At 33.0% G+C, this 15,896-nt stretch overlaps 1 long non-coding RNA gene across 2 annotated transcripts; it reads left to right on the top strand.

Moving 5' to 3' along the window:
• The first annotated feature begins 5,257 nt into the window (after positions 1-5,257).
• LOC111407833 lies at positions 5,258-15,265 on the top strand. 2 transcript variants are annotated; one of them, XR_002705212.1, is made up of 3 exons: positions 5,258-5,493; positions 6,358-6,507; positions 15,113-15,265. It is a non-coding gene; the product is annotated as an uncharacterized LOC111407833 (long non-coding RNA). The 2 variants fall into 2 exon arrangements; XR_002705211.1 differs by having other exon boundaries at positions 6,358-6,464; positions 6,913-15,265.
• Positions 15,266-15,896: the final 631 nt, after the last annotated feature.

The raw sequence follows: 15,896 nt of genomic DNA on the forward strand, positions 1-15,896 counted from the left end.
ATTAACCTTTGTGAAATGTATGAATAGAAGTTAAACTTTCTCATTTTGTTATCATCGTTCTCAACCTTTCACAAATGTAGTAGCAAAGAACTTGTTGGAGAGACAAGCACTTCGACTCTTGAAGGACCAAAATTGAATAGACAGAAAGTTTAGAGGACAAATTCACCTTAGAAGATCCAGGACTAAATTGAATGAACTTAAAAGTTAAAGGACAAAATTAGAAGAAAGTTAATAATCTGGTTTAAATCATTTTTGGATGGTCAACCGAAGGACTTATTGTCAGAATTCACTTATTTGTCCTCCAACCACACATACTTGAAGGTTTGGGACCATGGGTAGAACAAATTAAGGGTTAGAGTAAAAGCCGCAGCAATTTGGAAGTATGGGACACTGTCTGCAATTATCCCATTGTGTTATAATTAGTTTTTAATAAAATAGAATAGATAATTAATCTATGTAGGAAGATACTTTATTCATCATCATATTACTTTCTTACCGTCCATCATCTTGCTGGATAATTTTACATTAATAATCAGTTTTAAAATCTTTGTCAACCTAGAAATAAAATTTACAACAGTTTTACAAAGTATGATATATTGGAATATATTCTAGACAAGTCTAACCATATTAGGATATGTTTGATTGCAAAGATGGAATTGAATTGCCTAAAAATTATTTTCTTGTGAATTATAAATTATTGTGTTTGATTAGTTTAATTTTTCACTTGGAAAATGTTGAAATAAAATTATTTTTTGGTGTTCGTTTCGCTTTATTTTACATGAAAATCGTCAATTAAAAGGATAGATTTTATTAAAAAAACTGGAATTTGAAAAACCACCATACCAATGGAAATTCATTTTCCCCAAAATGCAAGAAAATGTGCACGTGTGGGGCAAAAGCAAGAAAAGGAATTGCCTAAAAAATTAGTCTATCAAACACTCAAAAATGTTGAAGTTGGAAAAGGATTTTCATTTTCCATGAAAAAGAATTCCTATCAAACATGGCTTTAGATTTACTCGTAAATGCCATATTAAAGAATATTTGGACAATTATATTATATTGATACTACATCTGCATGCAGTGGCAGATTTAATGGGCGGCGAGCTAGGACGACCGTCTTAGTTGGATTCGTCTGGAATTTTTTATTTTTTGTGCTGATAATAGATAGAATTTTTAGATTATATATTTGATAATTCATATTAACAACGAACATCTCTAATAGCTCATCTGTTTAGTTGTTCCACTATTGAATTCGAGGTCCTGTGTTTGAAACTCTTCAAGAGTAATATTTTTCATAATTTTTGTATTTAAACCATTTTTACTAAAACAAATGCAAGAAAGGTGATTCGAACCTACTATCTTCCTTAAACATATTGATCACTTTATCATCATGGCACTTATTAGTTTTTAGTGTATAATGTAACAAAATAATATATGTTTAATTTTACTGGTTTAATACAAGTAGAAACATTTTACCGATGCTTTGTCCCTCTACTTGATTTTCTTTTTCTTTTCATTTTTCTCCCCTAATCAATTGGTTTGGGAGTTCAGTCGATTAATGGTGGATGAATTTGTAGGAAAATTGTCCTTAGTGTTATAAGAAATCTTTCTACAAAACTTATTTAATTAATAAAAGGTTTCACTTTTCGTTCACAAAAAATTGATTGCGAAAAGGTGGAATCACACAAGCACATAAAATTGATATAAGCATACAAATAATTTCAATTTTGTTAATATAATAATATTTGTTTAATTAACTTTAATTGTAAATTGAATATTGACATTTTGTTAATATATATTTCTTATTTAATTGAAAAATAAATTAGAGCATTTTGCAGATTATGAAATGATTTTTTCATCCAAAATAAAAGTTCGTACTTAGTTCTAGTTCTAATGGTGTATCTAGTTCTTTTAATTCTAATATATACAATTTTTTGAATATTAATTAATTAAATATTAACGAAAAAATCCAACTGTCACGAACGTTGACCGTCGATAGTAAATTTTCAACGCTCGCGATCTGCCTTAGCTGAACTCCACTCCTAAATTCGCCACTGTGTGCATGGTATTGAAACACAATGGGATGAACACTTACATGATTTTTGAAATAAAAATATTACAATAAATTTATAAATTATGATTTGATTTTCCCTAAAACCAAAACTAATACAACTGCACATGCCTAGACATCATGATTCCATTTTCAGTCTCTTTACTCCAATTCTTATTCTAATATTTACCTTGTTTGTTTCCATTCACTGAATTGCTTTTCAATTCTTTACACCATTATCTTTATCTTTACAAGAAAAACACGTACAAAGACGTTTTTCCTTTTTTCCTATTCTGTTTATTTTCTTTGGTTTCTGGCTTTAAGCCTCGTCTGTTCGGGCACTCATTTTCCTTTACTTGAAAATATTGTTACCCCACATAAAACCCTCCTTTTGCCATTTTATTTATTTAATTTTTTTTTATCATTTTTAAATAATAGACTGGACCTCTTCTAAGAATTTTTTCGTCTTCAGAATGTTCAGCAGCATCTTATCTTCCATTCCAGTACAACGTAAAATGGAGTTTTTCCTTTTATTTCTGAAAACATTTTAGAAGAAATTAATTTGCACTTAGTTTTGGAGTAAAAATGTGCACTCATGTAGATCCAGCATTCCTCTCTCAACTGTTGACCAAATGCATTCGAATACTTCTCATCCGTCCTTTTCAAGAACCCAAGTCAATTCTACGTAATTGAATTTTAAAAATAAAGAGCCATTTTTTAAATAAAACTAATCATTGACATGAAATTTAAAGTACTACTTTCTATTTGAACAGAGCTCTCAACTACCTAAATACATTTTTATTTAATTACACTTGAATACTTGATTCTTTTTTGTTGGAATTTTACTTTTACTAATGCATCATATCGAGGCTCACTACCTACGATAGATAAGCATTTGTGATCCAGTAGTCAACTAAACAATTCAAGCTCCAAATTATCATATTTAATATATTCACTTATGCTTGGGAATATCAATGATCACAACTAGAAACCATCAAAGGGATATCTCATACATATTTACAGTTGGAGGCATATCCTGCGATTTGCCTTTCTCACGATATTCCAGGGCAGGGGCGGTGAGGGACCCTTAAGGTTGGGGTTCAGCCTTTAATTAACTCAAGTTGCCTAAAATGAATAATCCAAGAAAGGTCTAGAAAAGTAATGAAAGGGAACCGAAAGCTGCAGAGATTTTTTCCCATGTACCATGTTTACTTTATGTAGAACAAAGAAAAGTACTTATATCTTGCCGAATAAATTATATTTACTTCATACATATTGCCTGATTATATAGTACGAGTATTTAAAATCCAGAGTAGAGCATGAGACCAAACACTCTAATTTCCCCAGGATTTTATATTCGCTACTTCATTTGAATTTCTTTCCTCCTTTTAACCCTCGGAAGAGAGGAGAACCTTCGTCTATTGCTTATAATACAAATCTACTTAGGGCCACCTTTCCTTTTAAGTTTTGTACCTCCTTTGATTCAGAAGGAACGTAATCTTATGAGGGCCTGAATTTTGTTGCGATTCGCTCTATACCTCATTGATTGACTATGTAAGCGTGGAACTTTCTAGATTTAACTCCAAATGAGTATTTCAGCATATTAAGATTCATCCTATATTTTCGCAATATGTTGAAAGCCTCTTCCAAATATTTTAAATAGTCTCCAACCTGAGGGTTTTGCAAAATTATGTCATCAATGTATACTCCCACCATTTTTCCTATCTGATCTAGAGACATTTTTTCTCTAACCTTTGGTACGTAATCTCAACACATATATATAAAATCTATCTTTAGGACAAACTTTATTCAAGTCCATAAAACTTTGGCACGTTCTATATTTTCCATCGCTTTTTGGTACTAGAACTTGATGACATAACCATACTGGATATTAAGCTTCGTAAATAAAAGCATTTTTTTAATAGTTTATCCACCTTTGTATTAGGCTTTATTTTTGCATGAAAGGTGACTTTGGAATCTATCCCCATCATGTCAGCATGTTTTCAAGCGAACATACTTAGGTTCGCAGTCAGGATGTTTTTTAACAATCCTTTTATACGTTCACTCAAGTCCTTGCCAATTTTTAAAGCTTTACTCACGTCTTCTGAGCTAATGAAAAAGTTTTCTAACTTTTCGACCGTAGTTGCTTCTCACATAAAATCAGTTATATAGAGTCATCAATCTTCAGTTTGTCCCCGGGTTTACTCGCTCTAACTATGACAATGATATTCTTAAGAGCTTTCAGGTCTCATTCTTTAGTACTTTTATGGTTAATACATAGATTTCCTTGATTATACTTTAAGAACATTTCACCTTTATTCATAGAATAACTCACATGCGATTGACAGAGGAAGATGATTATATATTCCTGCTTAAAGCAGTTGCCCAAGGATTTCATCGTATACAAATTGATCCTTGATGATGTTGAAATTAATATACCCTTGTTATGCCGAGAGAATCTCTCCTACCTTCACTAACAGAGTCGCATGTCCTTGTGTCAATGTACTAATTGGATTGAAGAGTAAGTATTTATAGTATAAACACTACAACAAAAATACCTTTTGGCAACATGCAAAAGGCAATATTCACTAATTAAACGTTGCTACATGGGTTTATTGCAACATTCTAATAAGTGAATGTTGCCATTGGTGTTAACAATTGAGATTTGGCAACATTTTTAAATGAATATTGCTAATGTCGCCTTTTTGCAAGGTTTATTTAGTGTTGTGAAAAGTTTTATCTTTTGCAACGTTTATAAAACGTTGCAAAAAGGTTACTTTTTTTCGCAACGTTCGTAAAATGTTGCAAAAAAGTTTCTCTTTCGCAATGTTCGTAAAACGTTACAAAGGCTTTCTCTTATAAATGTTGCAAAAAATTTTTTTTTTTTTTTACAACGTTTATAAAATGTTGCAAAAACGTTTCTCTTTTGCAACTTGACTTTCTCTTTCGCAACGTTTATAAAACATTGCAAAAACATTTCTCTTTCGCAACGTTTAAAAAACATTGCAAAATGCTTTCTATTTCGCAATGTTTATAAAATGTTGTTAAAAGCTTTCTCTTTAGCAACATTTAAAAAACGTTGCAAATAGCTCACCAGCCCAGGCCCCAAATTTTCTTTTAGCCCACCATTACCAGCAGCCCAACTCAAGAGTAAACCTAAAATCCAATCCAATATATCTGAACCCTCACCAATCACACATTCATCAGCTGACTTGTGAGAACGGACGATTACGAAGGCACGGTGACTTTGAATTTTTCTCTCAGCCTCTCATTGTCTCACTCTCATCTTTGCGAGCCCTCGATATGGTGCCGCCTGCGTCGGCTTTCTTCCATCGACACCATTAGTGGAAGCCAAATCCCAATTCATCAAATCACGATTACTTCAGTCTCAAATTATACCTTAATATCCTCTCTCGTCCCTATTAGTTGCCACTGCTAAAGAGGTACTCATTTTGTTTATATTATTTTCTTGTTCTTTTAAAATATTTTAAGATGGATAATCTGATTTGGGGTGAGCTGTGGAGCCGGAGGGTTTTGTGCCTTCACGTCATGTGCTGGGTTGTGGGCGGTGGGATTATTTTCAAATTTTGTTAGGATTAGAGAATCGCGTTATGGGATTATGATTTATTGCTCAAATATTGAATGGGATTGGGATTATATTGAATGGGATTCTAGGAATAGGATTATTGCTAACATATTCTAATTCCTTTTAAGTATTGAATGGGAATCCAAAATGAGATTAGGATTTAGGATTACATTTAATTTGTGTATTATAACTTAAAAGCTAAATATAAACAACTAGTTTGGTAAATCTGAGTGTTTGCTTCTAAATTTTCCAACGGTTTTAAGAAATTTTGGGTAAGTGAATGAAAATTTCTAATTTCCCTTTTGCTAGAACAATATGTATAATGCTTAGCCATATATGATAGTACAATAATTTCCCTTTTGCTGCAACAAACAGAAATTTTATTGTTTGGCATCATCATTAAACAACAAAAGATAGGGACTGCTGCATGTTAACAATTACCTCATTAAATGGCCATAAATTGCAACTCATGCAGGAGATAGATTATTCCCTTATTAAAATACTTTTGAGGTCCGATTAATTTATTTTTACCATTTACAAATTTGGTTGTGTAAACATGGCTTGTTAGTTTTTGGCATAATATCGAGAAGTAGCTACGCTTGCTCTATTTGGGTAAGATATTATGCTACAACTCAAGCTCCCTAATGGCCTCCCATTTCTTGCTTACTTCTCTATTTAAGTTGGGATGAGACTTTTCATGAGTTTCTTTTCTTCATTCTAGGCTCACAAGTTGTGAAGATAACAAATTCATTTCTTTCCCAACTTAAATGCCCCATGGCAGGCACATTCTACAGAAGTCTAGCACTTGGTGAACCACCATTCATGAAGGTAATTGATATAAATTTGATGATGGAAAAAGAAAAAAATGAAGGTAAGGACGGATTTTTATTTTTAAGGTAGATGAACATATCAATTTTTTGTATTTTTTGTAAACAACATATGCTCAGAAGAAATTATCTTGTCATTAGCTTTACCCCTGCTTAGACTATTTCAATGCTTTATTTCTTCTTTCACAGTTCAAGACTTCACATCTCTCTGCATTCGCATCATTACATGGTTATATTATATAAACTGCAACTGAGTAGCTGCATTTTCATGGTCATGTTATTCCAGCACCATAATTTATGCCATATATCAGCTGCTAGATGACACTATATCAGTGTTGATACTTTGAGTTCTCTAGTCTAATTGTCATTGGTTGATGGCATAAGTGATATGCTATTTTAATCTCTCTTCACTTTAAGTGTATCCTGATTTTTCTTACACTTGTTTACAGCCTTTGTTTTTTATTGAACCATAAAGCAGACAGAGTTAGAAGCGTGGAATAAGATGCTCTGTCTTATATTTAAGGGGGTGATTACGCCCAAAGAATAATGCGAAGTTGCAGTATAGCTTTGGGGTGTCATATCTACAGAGAGATGGAAAATAATCCAAAAAATCAAAAGTTGGGGTTTTGTTGTGATTTTATGTGAATGTAATGTGTCAATTGAAATAGAATTCAAATAATAATGTATAAGTTAAGGAAATTTAAACCAATGTGTGAAGCAGTGAAGCGCTGAAATTCCCTCGATTAGATTGGATCAATCAACGTCAATTTTGCATGAAGATACTCAATTAAAGGTTTTTTTTATCCTAACACTTTAATTGGAAGATTTACACATTCAAAGCCCTCTTTAATTCCAAATCTAAATTTCTTGTACAACATAATTCCACAATTGTTTATTAAAATTAGATCAAAAATCGGTCATATACTTCAAGCAAATGATAGTAAAAGATCACACTAATAAACGGTTTGAAATTGAAAATCAATAAATATTTCGATCATTTGATAAAAAAAACTTGATTGAAATCATGAAAATCTAATATGAATTAACCCAATCTCAAACATGCCCAACAAGTATAAGAAATCTAATTTCAGAATTTTTAACAATGAAAAAACAAATTACATGAAAGAAAGAACGTTGAAAAAATCAAATCTAACCGGATTCTTTCATAGCTTCACCAATTAATTTAGTTTTCCGTAGATTTCTTGAGCCAAACTTGAGAGAAAATTGATAGGAGATGGAACAAACGTGTTCTGGTCGAGATTAAGGGTTTAAAAGTCGTGTGAAAACTTTTTACCGTAAGTCTTGGAGTCAATTTAGGAAAATGAAATTTTTCATCTCGAGAAGCACCTATGCGACCGCATAGTTATAAGCCATGCGGTCGCATAGTACATTACGGCCATGACTTCCTTGGAATGGTGGATGCGACCGCAAGGAATTTACTCTATGCAACCACATTGTTTCCCATTTTCTCAAGTCGGATAACTTTCAGTATTTTAGTCATAACTTTCTCTCTCGATATCCGATTGAGGTGATTCAAATTGCGTTAGAAATTTAACTCAAAGGAATACAATTTTGATTCAGTTATCATCTTCTCATTTGATTGTTTTCCATGTCAAAAACAGGTCCCAATATGAGGCTGAAAACGGTACGTAACTTTTTTCAATTGGGAATTGATGTACGATCAAACATTGACGTTATTTCATCCTTTTGACTTCTTTTCTCATCCACTTGACCTCTAATACTTTCGAATATTCATCATAAGGTTAGACACAAGTTTGGAGTATTTGTATTTTGGTCCCTGAACTTTCACTTACTTCCATTTTGGTTCATTTTCGCTCTTTTCTACCAAGTTTCACATTTTCTACCAAAATGCAACTTGAATCATAACATAAGTATAATGAGTTTATTTTGACATCAAATAATCATACGAATACAACAATTAAGAGGGAAAAATGTCATATTTTACACTGTTATTACACCCCCAACTTGCTTATTACTAGTCCCTAGCAATTCAATGTAAAACAATCAAATGAAGTATTAGACCGTAATATAAATGAAATTATTAAGTTCCAACTTAACTGGAATTCATGCTCTTTTCAAACTCAACACCACAAGAACTTAATGATGCCATGATCATCAAGATATCAAAAACACTTGCCAAATGTGTGAGTGTGTGTCAAGCGATGGCCATCTTGCTGCCAACCCTAACACATGCAACATCAAGTATGTCTCAAGCTGAATGTTCAATCCCACAACTCATGGGTATCAAAGTGTTTAGTATGGCTTTCTCTCTATGGAGCTGAGAAAGGGATACACTCAAAATTTGGAGGCTTAAATGTTTATGAATGAGCAACAAGCAAACATTGATCTTATGACAGACATGCTGTCAAATGAAAATTCATCACTTTCTTACCACAATCATACTTAGGATCAAAACAGTCAAAGTAAAAGGTTTGTAATATGGTGCAAGTTGGATTATATGAAAAGAGGGATATAAAGATCCAGACACTTCGAAGTACATAGCTAAGTATATTATCACACATTTCAACAGTTCACCCTTTTTAATGAATGCATTCTTCCATATTTCAATTCCCAAAATCAATAAGTATTTTCTTCTATACCCCACTTTTTTTCTTTTTTTTTTATCCGTCTTGCTTGAGTACATACTAACTCTTGTCATTTTCTTGTTTCTATTTTTCACAAATAAACATTTAATACCTACTACACACTTGGAAGTAAAAATGTGAAAAAATACATGTATAGGCTACTTTCCAGTATAGAGAAGTATGTATAACATGAGTGTATGAAGAAAAGACTATATAAGTGTTTATGGCTCAACATGGCTTCTAGAGGGTTGTAATTATTGAAAAAGAAGGTGTGAAAAGCTTATATATTAATCCTAAATTGACCTTTATCATTTCCCAATTAATCCACCATCTTACCATGAACCAATTGTTCTCAAAATAGTTTCCAATTCACAAAACTAATGAATGCTTATTGCTTTTTTAGTTTAAGGTGGCTCTCGATCCTCACTAATTTTCACAAGAAAACTTTAGCAAGAAACTCCTCTAGTTAAATGTGTTAAACTACTATCTTAGTACAAGGTTTATGTGCACAAAATGATTCAGCAAATGTCTCAACATCTAGACGCATATGAACAATATTAACTCCTAGTGGCATATTTTGTCATTCAAGAACATAAACATGTAGCTAATTAGGGACTCAAAAAAATTTAAACCAAAATTCCATGTAAATCATTCAATTCATAACAAAATTTAAGTTAAACTCTTCCCCCAACTAAACATTGCATTGTTCTCAACGCAAAAACATGTCTGTCATATAAAGGTAAGGAAAGATATCACCTAAGTGCCTAAGTGAATCACATGAGCTAAAACATAAACTAAAAAAATGCAAAACACACTAAAAAAATTTTGAAACTAATATACAGAAACACAAAGTGAAAAACGTACTTAAAGGGTGTTATGGGTGGTAAACCGGGTCTGCAAGAGAAATTTCTTCCAATGCAGGGACCTGTTGTGCATACAGTATTTTGAGTCTCTGTGCATTCACTTTGAATACCCTACAATCATTAGGGTCCTCAATTTCAAACGTCCTATTTTCAAAAGCTCGTGTTACTATAAAGGAGCCAGTCTACCTAGAGCGGAGTTTTCTCGGGTATTTGTGAAGTCTAGAATCATACAAATACACTTTCTGGTTTAGTTGAAAAGTTTTTCTCACAATGTTTTTATCGTGAAATGCTCTCATTTTTTACTTGTAGATTCTAGAACTTTCATAGGCATCATTTCTTAACTTCTCTAACTCACTCAATTGAAATTTTCTATGTTTACCTCCATCTTCTAGATCAAAGTTGAAGTGTTTAATGGCCCAAAAGGCTCGATACTCAAGTTCGATAGGCGAATGGCAAGACTTTCTAAAGATTAGTCTATAAGGTGACACGTCTAGGAAAGTCTTAAAAGTTGTACGATAAGCCCAAAGTATATCATTCAATCTCAACGATCAATCCTTATGATTAGGGTTCAACGTTTTTTTCAAATTTTGTTTAATTTTCCTATTAGCCAATTATATTTCTCCACTAGTTTGTGGTTGATAAGAAGTGGAAATTTTGTGAATCATCCCATATTTTTTTCATTAGTGCCTCGAATGAACAGTTGCAAAAGTGTGGGCCTCTATCATTAATGATAACACGTGGTTTACCAAATCGAGACATAATATTTTCTTTAAGGAGTTTAACAATCGTTTTATTCTCAATGGCTCTACAAGCAACCGTCTCTATCCACTTAGACAAGTAGTCTATAGCCACAATGATGTATAAATAGCCAAAAGAGAGTGGAGAAGATCCCATAAAGTCAATGCCCCAACAATAAAAAACTTTAACTACCAAAATTAGATCTAAAGGCATCATATTACAATGGAAAATAGCACCTAGTTTTGGACACCTCTCATAAGATTTACAATAGGCATCAGTGTTTTTAAACAAGGTGGACCAATAAAAACCACATTGCAAAATTTTTGCAGCACTCTTTTTCATAGAAAAGTGGCCCCCACAAGCTTGGATATGGCAAAAATCTAGTACACTGATTATCTCCTCATCAAGAATACATCGTCTCAATATTTGATCGGGCCAATACTTAAATAAACAAGGGTCATCCTAATAAAAGTTATGTACCTCAACCAAGAATTTTCTCTCATCCTGTACACTCCACTCCTTTGGGATTTCACCTGCAGCCAAGTAATTCACAATATTAGCAAACCATGGTAGAGAAGAGATAGTAAATAAATTTTCATTAGAAAATTCATCTCTAATTGGCAAGGTGTTTGATTTGTCTTCAAAGGTCAGTCTTGACAGATGGTTTGCTACAACATTTTTCACTCTCTTCTTATCTTTGATAATGATGTCAAATTTCTACAAAAGCAAGATCCAACTTATTAGTCTTGCCTTAGCATCCTTCTTTTCAAGAATGTGTTTAAGGACTGCATGATTTGTGAAAATTGTAATAGGAGAGCCAATTAAATAGGATCAAAACTTATCAAGCGCAAATATTACCGCTAGTAATTTTTTTCAGTAGTGGAATAATTTATTTGAGCACTATTTAGAGTTCTACTAGCATAGTAAATCACAAAAGGCTTACCTTCTTTTCATTGCCCTAGAACAGCATCATAAATGATTTCAAATGGTAATGTCCAATTAGTTGTTTGTATTATGGGTGCAGAGTTGAGTTTACCATTCAACAATTCAAATGCATTTGACATTTAGGTATCCATTCAAAAGTCACATCTTTGTTTAGCAAGTTGCATAGGGGTCTATATACGGATGAGAAATTTTGTATAAACCTCTTATAAAAACCTACATGACCAAGAAATGATCTAGTGTTCTTTACTGTCTTAGGTGTAAGTAATTTAGAGATCAATTCAATTTTTGACTTGTCTACTTCTATTCCTTTTGAAGAAATAACATGTCCTAAGACAATACTGGAAGAGACCATGAAATGATATTTTTTTCAATTCAAAACTAAGTCTTTTTCTTCACATCTAGCCAATACTTTTTTCAAATTTAACAAGCATGTATCAAATGAGGTCCCAAAAACAATCAAGTCATCCATAAAAACTTCCATGCAATCCTCTGCCATATCACTAAATATACTCATCATGTATCTTTGAAATGTGGTAGGGACATTGCAAAGTCCAAATGACATTCTACAAAATGCATAGGAACCAAAAGGACACATGAATGTGGTTTTTTCCTGATCTTCTAAACCAATCTCAATTTGATAGTATCCTGAATGGCCATCTAGAAAACAGTAAAAGGGATGACCAGCCATATGTTCAAGTATTTGGTCCAAAAAGGGAAGGGAAAAATAGTCCTTGTGAGTGGCAGCATTTAACTTCTTATGATCAATGCACACGCACCAACCAGTTACCGTTTTTTGTAGGGACCAATTCACCTATTTCATTTTTTACTACAGTGACACCTGACTTCTTGGGGCTACCTATGTAGGGCTAACTCATTTACTATCTGCAATTAGGTAAATGATTCCTGCATCTAGCAATTTAAGCACCTCATTCTTTACCACTTTTTTCATTGTGGGGTTTAGCCTACATTGTGTGTCTCTCCTAGAATTAGTCCCTTCCTCTAGATAAATCCTATGTGAACAAATTAAAGGACTAATACCTTTGATGTTGGCTATGGTCTACCCTAATGTAGATTTGTGTTCATTCATAATGCTTAAAAGTTGTTTACATTGTAATGCATCCAATTCTGACGAAATAATGATAGGAAAGGTATTACCTGGTCTAAGAAACACATGTTTCAGTCCTATAGGAAGTTGTTTCAATTTTGACCTAGGGCTTTCAATACTTGATGGTTTCTGTCCTCCGGTCCTTTCTGGCAATTTCTCAAACTTGGGTTGCCATGGTGAAGTCCTTTGGTCCTGGAATTTTTCAAAAATAGTACAAATGTTAGCATACTCATCAACATCAAAACCACATGAAATTTTATAATTTAGGAGAAAAGAGTTCAAAAGATCAGAATCAATTGTTGTGGATGCTTCCTTTTGAGTAAATGCATCAATCATGTAGGTTTAATGGCATTCATCATCTTCTGTAGGTTGTTTGGTGACATGGAAAATATTGGCATCTATAGTCATATCTCCATATGTCAGTTTCATCAGACCATTCCTGCAATTGATAAGAGGATTAGCTGTAGCAAGGAAAGGTCTACCAAGTACAATAAGGATTTTAGAATTAATATCTACCTCAACCTTCACATCTAATACCAAGAAATCAATGGGGTAGTAAAATTTATCAACCTAAACTAACACATCCTCAACTACTCCCCTTGGTTGTATGGTGGACTGGTCAACTAATTGTAGAACCACTGAGATAGGTTTCATCTCTCCTAGACCTAACAACAAGTATATAGCATAGGATATGAGGTTGACACTAGCTCCTAAATTAAGAAGGACTTGTGCAAACTCACGATTCCCAATGACACAAAAAATGGTAAGACGATCAGGGTCCTTATAATTTGGTTGGATTTTTTTGTTCTATCACGGTACTCACTTGCTTGGTCAAGAAGGCAGTTTTTTTGGTATGATGCTTCCTTTTTACAATGCATAAATCCTTAAGGACTTTAATATATGTAAGAACTTGAGAGATCACATGCAAGAGGGGCAAATTGATTTTGACTAGTCTGAGGTGTTCTAGGATATCATTATACTGACCTGGTGATTTCGATGTGGACTTGAGAGCTTGAGGGAAAGGTATTCTAGCTAGGTTTTCCACTACTTCCTCATTAGGACTGCTCTCATTAGACTTACTTGGCTCTTTTTTGTTCTCTCTAGGTGGAAGGGTAGCTTCTACAATCTTCCCTAATCTAATGATTATGGTATTCACCTTTTTAAAATTGGTCTCTTCAGATCCCGAGGTTTGTGCCATGTGCTGCCCTTTGGGTTTAGTTAAGCTTGAGTTGGAAACTTCTCACGTTCTCCTACAGCTAAGGCATTGGTTAACTTAGACATATGATTCTTTATCTCTTTGTTTTCCTAGACTACAAACCTATTATGGATGATTCAATTCGGAAGGTGAGTCTCGACAATACATCTTTTGATGATATCTAGCATGTTGGTGAGGATAGGAGATGACAGAGAAAGAGGACAGTGAAGAAAAGCAAGTTTTTTATTTATTATTATTATTATTTTTTTAACAAGGCTAAGTTAGACATTTTCTAGTTAGGACACCTTCTCAGTTCGGCTAGAGAACAAAGACCTATTTAGCTTATCTCAGTGAAAAAGTTTTCTTACCATAGCAATATAAATACTTATGACTTTTCCAATTTCTTTCCAGATAAACGATGAGATTCAATCGGCAGTAGAAAAGTTGGTTTCTAGAATTGGTGAGGACTTAAACAATGATCCAGATTATATAGGGAGGGAAATTAAAGGAAAATAAAGTACTGACATTAAAATTGCTCTAGTCGATAATGTAACGAAGGATCCCGTTGACTTTGGGCCTGAATCCTCCTGGACAAATGTGTAGAATATTTATAGGAGAATTCCTGTCTAGGCCTACCAAAATCCGATCATGATCGTTTGACTAATTGAAGTAATACCAGGCAATTTTATCGTTTAAGGACATGGCATATGAAGTGCACATACTAAAAAATATTAAACCTATTAGATGGAACTTGGAAGGTTATATATATATATATATATAGCCACAATTTTATGGTTACAGACATAAATGGGGGAAAGCTTTAGAATTTGGCACTTACAACAGAATAATAAACAAAATAGGTAAATATTTGGAAGCATACTACAATAAAAATGTGATTAGGGATGTTTTAGATCAAAATTATGCTCGAAGTATAGACGCCTTATCAAGAAGAAAACAGAAAATGGACATTTATATTCCTCTTCTTACTAGTAAAGAACAACTAGCAGATTCTTTGACAAAAGAAGTGCAGAGACCTTTATTCACCTCAAAGAAGAAATGATAATCCTCATTTTATTTATTTGTTTATTTATTTTTGCATATCTACTTTGGCTTACTAACTCTTTGAAGAGTGTACTCTACAAATGCAAGACTTGCAATTCTTTGGAGATTGCCACTAATTTTTTGGCTTACTACTAGATTACTGCATAAAAAAGGACTTGCAATTGTTGAGAGCAATGAGGGTTGGGGTGAGTTGCACATGACACTAAAGCTTGGTACAAGGGCATCTTGAAATATCATTAGTTTCATTTCAATATGAATTAGATGAAGAGAAGTTGGTTATGTTTTTCAGTGGCATGGTTGCATTTTTTATATTATGCATTCAAGTGTATAGGAGAATATTTTCATGCTTCACATTATGTATTCAAAAATTTGTAATAAAATTATCAATTTTTATACAATTCCAAAATTTATCATTTTCAATTTTGCGAGTCAATTTACGTAAAAATAAATAAATAAATAAAAAATAAAACCATTGCAGAACACTTACGGCAACGTTTTTTAAACGTTGCCGTATTACTTCACTCTACGGCAACACTAAGGTTTGCAACATACTTCCAAACGTTGCAGAAAGCTGTTTCTGTAGTTAAATCTAAAGAAATAAGATTACAGAGATTGAAATCATCTTAAACTACAAACGTACTCTAAACATGAGGAATAAGATTACACAGTTTGAATACAAATCTAACAACAACAGTCTAACGAGTTAATTATATCCAATGAGGTTTATCGTCTTATTGTGAAACTCATCCTTCAATCAACCCAATAGTGTGGCGTCATCGAAGTCAATGACTTATCCTTGAAACAATTCAAGCTCCAAATCATCATATTTAAACTCGGGCTTGAATATCAATTTTGAAAACTGTTCCACCAAATGAGTGAAATTGCTTTTCATTCATGCACGTTTAATTCAATAATTACG

Source organism: Olea europaea, chromosome 13 (assembly GCF_002742605.1).
Source record: "Olea europaea var. sylvestris chromosome 13, O_europaea_v1, whole genome shotgun sequence".
NCBI classification, from domain to species: domain Eukaryota; kingdom Viridiplantae; phylum Streptophyta; class Magnoliopsida; order Lamiales; family Oleaceae; genus Olea; species Olea europaea.